Below are 13,498 nucleotides of genomic sequence, written 5' to 3'. Positions count from 1 at the left end.
CAGTGATTTAATTAATATAGTTTCTGTGTGGTTATATCGGGGATGGGCAGTCGGGAACGAACAAGAAGCCTCCCTGCAACATAAAGGTATAATCCACAATGCCTGGCTATTATCTTATTGTTATTATTATTTGTTATTCAGCTACAACCACCTTAGATTTCATCAACCAACATTGTCCTCAGTTAACAGCCATTGACTTTGAAACAAAATGATCTCTGCAATAACCTTATTGAGAGATGAATGTAGGTTTTAGCAATAAAGTATCTTTAACTAAGGTATATATGTTTTAGGACACAAAAATATTGTATAATAAGTAACGTAAGCTTTTCTATCTTTGGGACACCATCAACTTCATGTAAAAGCATGCTGAGTGCTGGGAAAATGTTTGACACTAGATTAAAAGATCAGCACATACTTTCCTGTTGGCAATGTCCAATTTCATATTTATTGCCTTCACCACAGAAACAGAATCTAAGTTCTGTGTTTTAACTAGTAAAGCAGAAGAACCACATCTATAGAAGTGACTGAGGGAGGCTGGTAAAGAGCTCAGGTAATAAAGGAAAAAGAGAGGTGGGCATCTCCCAGGGAATGACACTTAGGTTCTCTTCTCACTTCTACTTTCTCCCAAGTACTTGTACGTACACGTACGCGCGCGCATGCGCGCGCGCGCACACACACACACACACACACACACACACACAGAGAGAGAGAGAGAGAGAGAGAGAGAAAGAGAGAGAGAGAGACAGAGAGACAAAGAGACAGAGAGACAGACACAGAGACAGAGAGAAACACAGAGCGACAAAGACAGAGACTTTGTGTAGAACAAGGACTCAGAGTGTATTTGTATTAGCCTATGGTTTTTTCAGCATATTAGTAATATAGAGAATCTCTATTCTTCCCATAGATAGTGAATATAGAAACACATTGACTTTCCTTTAAATTTTCAAATCCTAGTGAATTTTGGCATATCACTGCATTATATTTCATTCACAGAGTCAATGCATATCATAAATTATTTTAATTCATCCATTAATATGCATTTGTATATGTTTTATTATATTATACACAATACATTGTAAATATTTATTTATTTTATATTTAACTGTATTACATATTATTTATTAATTATATTATAACAACACCTATAATTTTATATTTACAAAAAATTTAATTTAATATTATGAATCATTGTTTATAATAAAGAATAATATTAATATATAATATAATCAAAGTATATACTAGAACATAGATTACATAATTTATAAAGCAAATGTGTATCTATCATCTATTATTTGTTTGTTTATTTATTTATTTAGATCTTTGGCTCAGACTTAAGAGGACCATTTTTATATAATTTAATATTCATATAAAGGTGAATCATAGGTTGAGGTTATGCCCTAAACTACCTACCATACATGTTCCCACCCTTTCTTCCTTTGTTCCCTTAGATAATTTAATGCTTACTTTCACCTCATATAGACATATACTATTTTATGTGTATATATATATATGTATGTATATATATATATGTATGTATCAAATCGTTAAAACAAATGACAGAAAATATGAGATTTTTATTTTCTATTTTATTTTACTATGCTTTTCACCATGCTTTTTTCTTTCCCCCACTTCCACATGCTCCCCCGCTCCCCACACCCATCCTTATTTAAACTATTCCACTTATGGTGTTCATCTTTTCACCCTCATCCCACAAGCATCCTGTTACCCTTCCTAAGACTCTCATTTAAAGCCGCTTTCCCCCACTCTTATAGGTACTTTTTGAGTTTCTACTCATCTGCATACACTTATTCCCCCATTATTATCCATATATCATTCCAAGTTCTCTATATGAAAGTATGTGGCATTTGTCTTTCTTGCTCATTCATTTGTGTATATACTGAACAGAAATTCACCTCTCTTCCTAGTCTTTACAATAGCATTTACCCAATTATCCTGGATTTATCTAAACTTAATTAAATCTAAGTTCTCATCTCCTAATTGCATCATTATTTTTGAAGAAATTCTCCTATATATAAATCCTGGGTGCAACCTTAGATTCACGATGCCATTTTACTACAAACACTTTATCACTACCATGACAAACATTATCCACTTCCCATAACTTTTCTTATTCATTTTGATTCCTTGCTCTACTTAGTAATAGAACAAACTAACAATGCATGTTATTGGGTTGTTAAGTACCTAGCTGCCATATCTTTTCTTTATTTACATCCAATAAGCTATAGTAATTGACTTCACATACATTAATTGAGCATCAATCATTTTTTAAATGAAAAATGTGTATGATAAAAAATGAAAAGTTATAAAGCTCTGTCCCTTATACTTTTGGAAATATAGTAATGGGAAGGTCATTAATGGAACTGAAGATATGGAGCTGAAATGTTATGAGAAAGGGGTGCACAGCTTAACACAATTAACTTTGCGACTTTGGAGTTTGGGAAATACAAATAACCTAGAAGTATATTAAGGTAACTATAAAATGTTTTCTTATTCATAGTGTTTCCCTTTGAGTTCTTTAAAGCTTACTCTATGTAGGCAATAGTCGAGAGACAATGAAATTGATGTTATCACTTATAGTTTTAGTTCCTCTGACTTATCGAAATTAATGCTCCCTGATGACCTGATCAAAAGCGGTCTCAGAAATGTACCAACTTACTTTTCAGATTTGAAGTGTGTGTACATTGGAGTTTGGGTTACTCAAATACACTTTTAAGTCACCATGCTAAAAATTTGGGCATGCTCAATGAAGATCAGTATGCATTACAAAACACCATGATTTTTTCCAATATCTTGCCAGACACATGGGGAAAACTTTTGGGAGCAGCAGACTGAGTGCAGGATACAAATTGCTCAGCAGAGAGGAAATCAGAAAAATAAAAACCTTCCTTTCAAATTTATTACTCCAGATAAGCTGTTGACCCTGCTCCTCCATCAATTCATCCATAAGTGAAAAGGCAAGAGAAGCCTTTCCTTTAATCCTATAAATATTTGCCTATATAGACACAGAGAAAATTATGTTAAATGAAGTTACAATGTCACAGTAACAGAATCAAGAAAATATCTATCAGAGAGTGATACTTCACTGCATATTTCAAAAAAATCAGTTTGTGAATGAATGCAAGAAATAATCAGAGCAGCCTTTGGAGATCCCGTGGATCTGTGTCTTGCTTCAACAGTGTTTGGAGGGAACAGACCCGGGGACTCCCTTTGTTAGCTTCCACCGCTCCTCATCTGCAATCGCAGCCTCCGGGACCATCTCCTTGACGCCTTCGGCTCCCAGGACCAGCCAGCACCGTTTCTTTGCAGGTAGCTCCAGACTGCGTCTCAGCCATGACCTCCCAGATTCGTCAGAATTATTCCACCGAAGTGGAGGCTGCCGTGAACCGCCTGGTCAACCTGCACCTGAGGGCCTCCTACACCTACCTCTCGCTGGGCTACTATTTTGACCGGGATGACGTGGCTCTGGAGGGTGTAGGCCACTTCTTCCGCGAATTGGCCGAGGAGAAGCGCTAGGGCGCCGAGCATCTCCTCAAGTTGCAGAACGATCACGGAGGCCGGGCACTCTTTCAGGATGAGCAGAAGCCATCTCAAGATGAGTGGGGTAAAACCCAGGAGGCCATGGAAGCTGCCCTGGCCTTGGAGAAGAACTTGAACCAGGCCCTCTTGGATCTTCATTCCCTGGGCTCTGCTTGCACAGATCCTCATCTCTGTGACTTCTTTGAAAACCACTTCCTGGATAAGGAGGTGAAGGTCATCAAGAAGATGGGCAACCACCTGACCAACCTCCGCAGGTTGGCTTCTGGGCCCCAGGCGTCTCTGGGGAAGTACCTCTTTGAGCGGCTCACTCTCAAGCATGACTAGGAGGCCTCTCCTTCCGGGGGGGCTCCCACCTCTGCTCTGCACCAGCCGGCCTCAGGACCTTCACCCGAACCTCTCAAGAAGCCACTAGGCAGCTTTGTAATGCCCTGGAGCCCCTCTCAAGTCTTGGACCAAGTAAAAATAAAGCCTTTTGAAACAGCAAAAAAAAAAAAGAAAGAAAGAAATAATCAAAAGAAAATCTTTTGTAACACATCTTTCTAGAGTGTTTAAGAGAACAGTCAATAGTAGTTTATTGCAGTTAGCAGCCATACAGTCCTTGGTATGTGGAATTCATTATTCTAAACCCTTTAGTACTAAGTACCACAGGAATCCAAGTGTCAGCTGACTGCCCCATGTTTGGCTGCCATTTGTCAGGAACTAGCCACAACAAAAATAGCTCTTGCCAGGATAAGTGCATGGGGTTTAGAAATATAGTAAAGAATATGAAGACACAAATGAAAATAATAAAATGAAGAAACATATATGATAGTAGCAGGAGGGAATTCCAGTGAGTACTGAAAATTTGCCCGCATTCAATTTCCAACTGCTTAAAATATTCCCGACCCCAAAAGGTCAAAAGGAGTAAGACAAAAGACGGCATTAACATGATACCAGGTAATGAACAGACCAATTGAAAGTCACGAGCTACACTCATAGTTAAACCTTCTGTTTCTAGAACAAAACAAGTCATGCTTATACCTTAGACCAAAACATTCTGTAGGTGAACCATTCCCTGGGTGGAATCCAAAGTTATCTCCATAAAAAGAACTGAAACTTAGTTGGGTTCTTAGACCTTAGAACTCTGTTTGAGTTAGGAACAAATCTACTTTGCTATTCTGGAGTACAATGGTTGGCTATTAGCCACACCTGTTGGCAATAACCTTGAGAAAGCAGAACTCTTTAAACAACATTTAGGTGGGACCTTTGAGGTAGTAACACAATAACTTAGAAGGAACTAGAGGAAAGTTCCAACTCTCTGACTTTTGGTCAACATGGAAACAGGCTCACATTTTTGGGCCTCCACATCCGAGGAAAGAAACAGTCAACTATTTAATATTGCCCAAAGTAAAGAGTTGATTTTAGACCTGAACTCACTTCTATAGGTCAGAAGTCAGTGCTCTAGGCTAAAGACGAATGCTTTCCTGAACTTTATACGTCTCTCTTTCTTTTTATCTTGTTAAAAATTTTCAAATTGCTTAACCACTCCCATTTTTCATCTCTTCTCTTAGGTGAACAATTTATATAAGATGATTTCTACAATCCATGCAATTTTGGTTTTGAATGAATATAATCATTTTTCTGATATTATAGTAATAACAAATTGACTAAAGACTTCGGGTAAATGCATAATACTGAGGACACACAATAATAATTATTATTATGCTTCCCATCATCTGGATTTCTAAAGCAAAGTATCAGAGAGAAAACTCCAAAGTTAAGTCAGTAACAATTTTAATTTTCTGGAAATTATTATATTACAGAAGAAGTAATGTGTTTTATGTGGGTTCTAGTTGCTTTTATAGCATATTAGTTAACACACATGAAATAAGACTAACTAGTTAATAATAGTATGCACGGACATTATCAAATTTAACCTCACAAAAACCTGTCCTTTACTTTTATTAGTCTCATATGATTTAAGAAAACTAAAAAGTTTATGGATCAGTTTTTGATATTTATTTTTAACCATTGCATAATTAGCCTATATATGCATGTAGGTAAAGAGAAACATGTGGAGAACGGTGAATAAGGTATTAAGGCCCATTCTCTCTTGTCACCACAGGGGGTCCAGTGATAAGAAGCAAGTCATGAAGTTAACTTTCAGGAACCTTCATCTGTGAAGCTACCTCACTTGTCCCTGCTTTACTATTCTTAATGGTAGATATGCCTTAATATGTTTGCATTAACAATAATGTAAGTTAGAGTGACCTCTGTCGGAGCAGGCCCAAGGGAATGACCTCTAGAGGAGCAGGTACAAGTGAGCAACCACTGAGGGAGCAGGTCCAGCCAGAGACCTCTGTGGGACTGGGAACAAAGCAGGGACCTTGAGGAGAGCAGGCCCTAAGCAGATACCTCTGCCAAATTGGGCCCAAGTCAGGGACCTCTGTAGATACAGGCCCAAGGCAGGGACATTTGTGGAACATCACAGGCCTGAGCCTGTGACCTCTGCCGGAGCAGGACTGAGGCAGCGACCTCCACAGGAGCAGGTATAAGGGAGCTACAGCTGAGGGAGCATCCTGAGCCATAGACCTCTGGGGGACTGGGCTCCAGCCAGGGACCTTTGCAGGAACAGGCCAAGCTAGGGACATCTATAGGAACAGGCCTGAGCCAGCAACCTTTGCAGAAGCAGGCCCAAGGCAGCAAATGCAGCAGGAGCAGCCCCAAGCAAACACAACCTTTGTAGGAGTAGGCCCAAACAACATCTGTGATTTCAGAGCAACACCCTGGAGTGCCAATCAAGGGTCAGGAACACAGAGTAACCTGCAGGGTGACTTTAATTGTGGCCCTGATTGCACCATGAGGAGCAACCATCTGAGTCTTGAATCCACTGGCACCTGGCAACAGTGACACAGTCCCAACTGCACGAATCAGAGGAAAAGATGGGTAGACAAGGTAAGAACACACTCAACACAACAAAGAGCAGCCATGACACCAACAAAAACTAGTGGCTCTACAACAACAAGACTTAAACACTCAAATATAGTTGAAGTAGAAGGAAAAATCACCTAAAAAATAACTTTAGGAGAATGTTTGTACCCCTTAAAGAGGAAATGAAGAATTCCCTCGAGGAAATGGAGGAAAAGACAAAAAAGTGGAAGACATCAATAAATCTTTAAATTAAACCAAGAAAAAGCAATCAGACAGATGGAAGAAACAATTCAAGGCATGAAAACCAAAATAGAGACAACAAGGAATACACAAACCAAGGAATTCTGGAAATGAAAAATGTGAGAAAACAATCAGGAACCACACATGCAAATATGAACAGCAGAATGCAAGAGATAGAAGACAGAATCTCAAACTCTGAAGATACAATAGAGGAAATATATCCATCAATCAAAAGATAAAAAAACATTAAATCTAACAAAAGTTTAACACAAAATATACAGGAAATATGGGATACCATACAAAGATCAAACCTAAGAATCATAGAAATAGAAGAAGGAGAAGAATTACAACTCAAAAGAACAGAAAATATATTCAATGAAATAATAGAAGAAAACTTTCCCAACCTAAAGAAAGATATGCATATGAAGATATAAGAAGCTTACAGAACACCAAACAGATTGGATTAAAAAAAAGTCCCCTTACCACACAATAATCAAAACACCAAACTTACAGAATAAAGAAGAATATCAAGAGGTGTGAAGGAAAAAGATCAAGTAACATATAAAGGCAGACCTATCAGAATTACACCTGACTTCTCAATGGAAACAACGAAAGCCAGAAGGTCCTGGTCAATCATTATGCAGACATTCAGAGACCATGGATGCTAGCCCAGAATACTGTACCCAACAAAACTTTCAGTCACCAAGATGGACAAAACAAGATATTCCTTAACAGAATCAGATTTAACCAATACCTATCCACAAACCCAGCCCTACACAAAGTACTAGAAGGAAAACTTCAACCCAAGGAAGTTAGCTACATCCACCAAAATACTAACAATAGATGATCTCACAGCAGCAAATTTCAAAGAAGGGAAAGGCATACACAATAACATTACTGACAATGAAAACTAAAATAATAGGAACTAGTAATCACTGGTCATTAATATCCCTTAATATAAATGGACTCAACTCACCTATAAAAAAGACACAGGCTAACAGATTGGCAGTGAAAGCATCCTTATGCTACATACAAGAAACACACCTGAACCTCAAGACAGACATTGCCTCAGAGTAAAGGGCTGGGAAAAAATTTTTCCAATCAAATGGACTTTGAGAAACAAACTGGTGTAACTATCTTAATATCTAACAAAATAGACTTCAAACTAAAATCAATCAAAACAGACAAAGAAGGACATTTCCTATTAGTCACAGGAAAAATCAAACACAAGGAAATTTCGATACTGAACGTTTATTTCCCAAATACAAGTGTATCCTCATAGGTAAAAGAAACACTACTGAAGCATAAATCACACATTAAACTCCACACACTAATAGTGAGAGACTTCAACACCCCCTTTCACTACTGGATAGATCTGTTAGACAAACAACTAATAGAGAAATAAGAGAATTAACAGATGTTAGGACTCAAATTGGCTTAATGAGAAATTAGGTTGTGATACTGTGAACACTTCCCTCAGCATTTTGTTGTTGTTGTTGTTGGATGTGAACCTGCCCAAAGTTGGAGACCCCAGTCTGGCAGTAAGCTAGATAACAAGGATCTCAGGCCTACGGCTGTAAGTAACTGTGTTCTGTAAATAAACACATAAACTTGGAAGAAGCACCTAAAATTTAGGAAGGAATGTTGTCTTGCCAATAGCTTGATTGATTTCAGCCTACTGAGATTCCGAGAAAAAGATTTGGCTAAGCAGTACCTGGAATCCAGCCCAGGACACTCAAACATAATAAATACGTTATTTTTAAAGCTTCTGTGGTGTGAGTTTCACTGATGACATCTGTAGACTGTAGAGCAGGGGTTCTCTCCATGAGTAGACACACATGACCTTCATGAACAGTTCACCTAGGTAGGCTCCACAACATAGGAATGATTTTTCTTCCTTTTCCTAAAAAAGTCTCAATTTTAGTGTAAGACCATTAGGGGTAACTGGAAAGTTTAACTTTGCTAAATGCTATAATTGGAGTCCAATTGGTGTCCAGGATCAGCATATCAACCAATGAATATTTCTTTAAGAAAAGTTGGGCATGTAGTTCAGTAGAAAATGCTTGCCTATATATGAAAGGTTCTCAGTTTGATCTCCACCTCTAAAAAAAATAAACATAGCTAAATAAAATGAAATACAAGCCAGGCATGGTTTAAAGGCCTATAATTTCTATCATTCAGGCTATGATCCAGGAGAACCAAAAGTTCAGAATTTAAATGTGGTACATTATGAGTTTGAGCTAGGCCCAAGCAATAGCACTTTACTGTACCATCTGAAAACAAAAACCAAGCCAAACCAAAACAAACAAAACTTTCTTCAAGAAGGATGATTTTATTTACGAATTGATATGATTAACCAATGCATATTCTGGTTTCTTCAGCATCTCAAAAGGATACATTGTTATTGTTGCAAATAACTGTATTTTATGGCTTTGAAGATTTTAAAGAAAACGATGCATGTCTGACTCAGACAGTAGAGGAAAATTATAAACTTTGTCAAAATACCATCAGATTTTAACAAATTGAAACATTGTTTTGTTCATTCACTTTTACTTCAATTATCATAAAATGTGTAAAATTTATGCTTATAGTATGAAGTAAATGATTTTAAAATGGGACTTACATTATTCATTCTTCTAATCTAGTCTTTGATTTAGTGTCTTATGTATTATTTAAGACATTATTGTTATTAATACTACTACTAAATTTTAATATATATGAAAACATAATGTACATATATATTTATTTGGTATGAAAAGAAGAAAATATTGGTGGCATCACAACTTGCAAAATGCATTGCAATGTATTCAGGTTAAATAATAGTAATAAAATAATAATAGTAGTAATAAAATATATTTCTTATTTGAAAAATGAGTACTGCATTTTATTTCTTCATTGTAAATCAGGTAAGTCAGCTTTCTATTGCTGTGGCTGATATATGAGATTAATCAATTTTGAGAAAGAACACATTTTGACTTGAGATTCTAGACTTGCTTGACTCCATTATAGAATGTCATGATGGGAAAGTAAAGCTGATCCATTCGTGGATGTTGAGAAGCCAAAGAGAAAGACACAGGAAGAAGCCCAAATTCCAGAATCACTTTCACAGACACACATGTAATACCATCGTTCCCTTTGACTTGGTCCTACTTCTTCAAAGTTCCAGTATGTTTTAGGAGTTTTGCAGAGTGGCAACCAAGATTTAACATAGGTATCTTTGTAGATACACGATACCCAAATTACAATAATTATTGCCAGTTCACATTATAATATCCATAATTTAATTTTTCATACCTTTCCCAGTAAGATGGAAAGTATTCTAATGGAGTCAATGGCAAATGCAAAAATAATTCATATTTTCAAATTTGCAATAACATAGGAGATTATGGAGAGAAGAAAGCATATCCTCTAGAAAATATGTGTAAGGCATTGTGCAAAGTACTATTTGATCTTTCAAATAATAATTATTGAATTCATTAAAAATATGATCCCTTTGAATGATAATTTGTCACATAGGATTTCTGCTTATTCCTTCCCCAATTTATTATTAATCAAGAATTATTTGATAAGTATTTTTTGTTTTTACTGAGTTATACATTTTTACCCCTTCCCCTCTATTCCTCCCCTCTCTCGTGATAACATTTTTGTACTACAACTTTAACCAGACAAAGGCTTTGCAGACAAATGGGTCTGGAGATTGATTCTTGCCAATTCAAACAGCACTTCATCCTCTCCTTACATAAGGGCTCAAGGTTCCCTCTGCTCTTCACGGGGGCAGATTTGTGTTTAAATGATGCACAGTGAAAAAACAGTGTTTGTAAAGACAGATTAATGAATCTAAACTAACCTAATGGAAGTATATGTGTAAACCAATTTGCATTAACAAAATGAGTTAACATGTTGTAAGGAATTTGGTGATTGATGTGGTTGAAAAAGTAATTGAATAAATACATTTAGACATATAAGTTCTTACCTGAATCTGTAGCAGACTGCAGCTAATGATGATTGCTGAAGTACCAGGGTTCTGAGACCATTCTGTTAAAAAAATAACCTGTCCTCCATGATGTCATTTCAGGTATATACTGTGGTCAGAGCAACACAAATATAACCAACAGGAATGGAAATTTATTATAAAGTATGAATGTAGGTAATGACCACCTTCCTTTAGGAATTCCATAGGTACAGTGCTGTATATAAACAATATCTAGGTTATGGGTTTTGGATCACAAGATGCCATTGCTTTGTCAATTGCATATTATCAAAGCAAACATTATATTGCATTCACCCACATGGAAACAAATATTTACATATACGTTGTGACTTTTAGTTCAAAAATACTTCAAATTATAACTGCACATATCATCAGTTCCTTTGTATTTTACACAAAAGGAAGAATTGTTTACCAAGTGAAAATTGTACACAGTGGGTATCAAAGTTAGGGCACAAAGCAGGGATTTTTAACTACTTCTGCCTAATAAATTATTTTTGTTCCTTAGAAAATACTAAAATTCTCAGCATTTTTAAAACAAATAATCTAGAAAAATGCCCTTGACACTATTACGTGACCAATCAATTGGCATATTTAGAAAAAATATACATTATAATGCATGCTATTTCTGTTCCTTAAGTAGGGCAATAAAACTGTCTCATTTGGTATAATTGTCAATTATATTAAGGATTCTGCTAAAAGATCATGATTTTCATGATTATTACCATCATTATCATCATAATTTTCCAAAGGATAGTATTCAGTACTAGATTCTATTATACTTAAATGAATCAAGGCAAAATGCAATCTTGAGGTTGGAGAAAATTACCCTCTGTATCTTACTATTGGTGCCTGTGGTTAAAAAAAATTGAACATTTAAAGACATTACAGCTACTAATACAAAATAGAATTATATAGAATAAATGGTTTGGGAGAACACTGTGTAAGAATCTCCATCATTTTTATAGGAATTGTATTTCTATAATAAACTATAAATTTGCTGTGATAATATATTTTAAAGCAGTAAGTAATTGCTTATATTCCTGAATATTACTTTACTGTTCGATTACTCAAATTGATTAAAATGAATAACTATTAAGATTGTTGTTATGTAATTTTAGTTTATAAAAATGATTTTATAGACAAACAATTCATGTATCCCAACTGCTGCATTGAAATTAACAAGTGAACTAAAATTTTCTTTTTGCTCGATTATATTTATAATCTATAATTATGTAGTATAGATTGTATGAGAAGGATTTGATCTTAATCAACTTTTTGTTCTAATTTAGTATCCATACTGACTTATGAATCAGAGTTCTTTATGTCTCCTTATTGCCTTCTTTTAACTCCTATTTTTCTAGGTTTTGGCATAAATATTACCTTATCAAGAATGAATGAATACAAATTAAAGAAAAATAGCTGGTATTATGTAATTTTTCAACTTAAGAGCTGAGTAAATTTAATTTATAGAAATTCTAAATTCTCTATGTTTAAAATGTTCAGAAATATATAATATAAAGCATAAAATGGATGACTTGAGAATTGTTTGAAGAAAGCAGCTTCTTCATAAAGGCAAGCTATTGTCTGCTTATGAAATGAATTTTTGATTTTTTTTATTTTAACATATACGGCATCATTTACATTTGCCTTCCAATTTTACATGTTGGTGGAATTTTATCATGGAAGAAGTTTGGTGAAAAGGTACACAGCATGCACCCTCTGATCAAACAGTTATTATGCTTCCTCTTTTTGTTATTGTCAACCATCTTTGCCCCACTGGTGATCTATATTTCTTCTTAAAGAGATATCCTTTGAAATAATAGATAAGCTGTACTATAATCTTTTGTTACAAAATGTAAAATTTGTTAGCACATTTTCTACTTAGCTTATGAAATTTATTTAGTTAATTGTGGAATTGTAATGCCAAACCACGGAATCTTAGTGGCATACACAGAGATGAATCATCTGCTGGATCAAGCAGCTGGCTGTAAGCCATGAACACACTTAGTTAGAAATACGTATGAACACATTTGTGTCTTTGCATGGTTAGAATTTGTTGAATAACCATATATTCACAAGGTACAGTGGTTTTGTTAGTAGCAATTTTCTAAATAATGCTGCTTTCCTGGATAGATAGCTGAAGCAAAGACAGGTTCTTTTATTCCAAACTTAATTACTGTTATTAGCTCTCAGATCACACATTTTTTATCACATAGTAAATACAGCCTATCAAATAAAAAGCCCAGTGCCAGGAATGATTGGAGAGTGGGGTCTCATAGACCCTCAAATATTACCAGCTATCACTTTAGCTGTCTGTTAACCTTCAGACCTTGATAGTAAGAACCTATTGCTGAAGACTCCCAATACTTGAGCTAGAACATGACTCAAGAACATGGTTCCTGTTTTCATAGAACATAGTGGTCAAAGAAATCATGCCAGTTGTTACCAGGAAAGTCTGCCCCCACTAGCTACCTTCTATGGAGCTAAAAGACACTATGCATGCCTCTGGATGAGAAAAGTAGCCTTGCAGCATATCCAATGTGAAATCTGGAAAGTAAGGTACTAATGAGCTGAGCAGGATATGCCAATCATTTCAAAAGTACTGTAAATGGTATGGGGGTAACCAACTGCCTTCTGATCTAACTTACAAGACACTTGGAAAGCTGAAACTCATTCTTGACACAGTTACTTAGGTCTTCTAACAAGTTGTATTTTAAATAAAAGCAAACTAATGGAATAAAAAGCATTTGCTAGGCATTGTCTTACATTAAGCCTTCAAATAAGAAACACATAGAAATA

General features: G+C 35.6%; 1 pseudogene; it reads left to right on the top strand.

The window, feature by feature from the left end:
- The first annotated feature begins 3,297 nt into the window (after window positions 1-3,297).
- Window positions 3,298-3,910, top strand: LOC119799702 (annotated as a pseudogene).
- Window positions 3,911-13,498: the final 9,588 nt, after the last annotated feature.

The sequence above is a fragment of the Arvicola amphibius genome, chromosome 1, assembly GCF_903992535.2.
Source record: "Arvicola amphibius chromosome 1, mArvAmp1.2, whole genome shotgun sequence".
Taxonomy (NCBI): domain Eukaryota; kingdom Metazoa; phylum Chordata; class Mammalia; order Rodentia; family Cricetidae; genus Arvicola; species Arvicola amphibius.
Note: the sequence above shows the minus strand (reverse complement) of the source record. Positions and strands in the feature narration are given on the sequence as shown.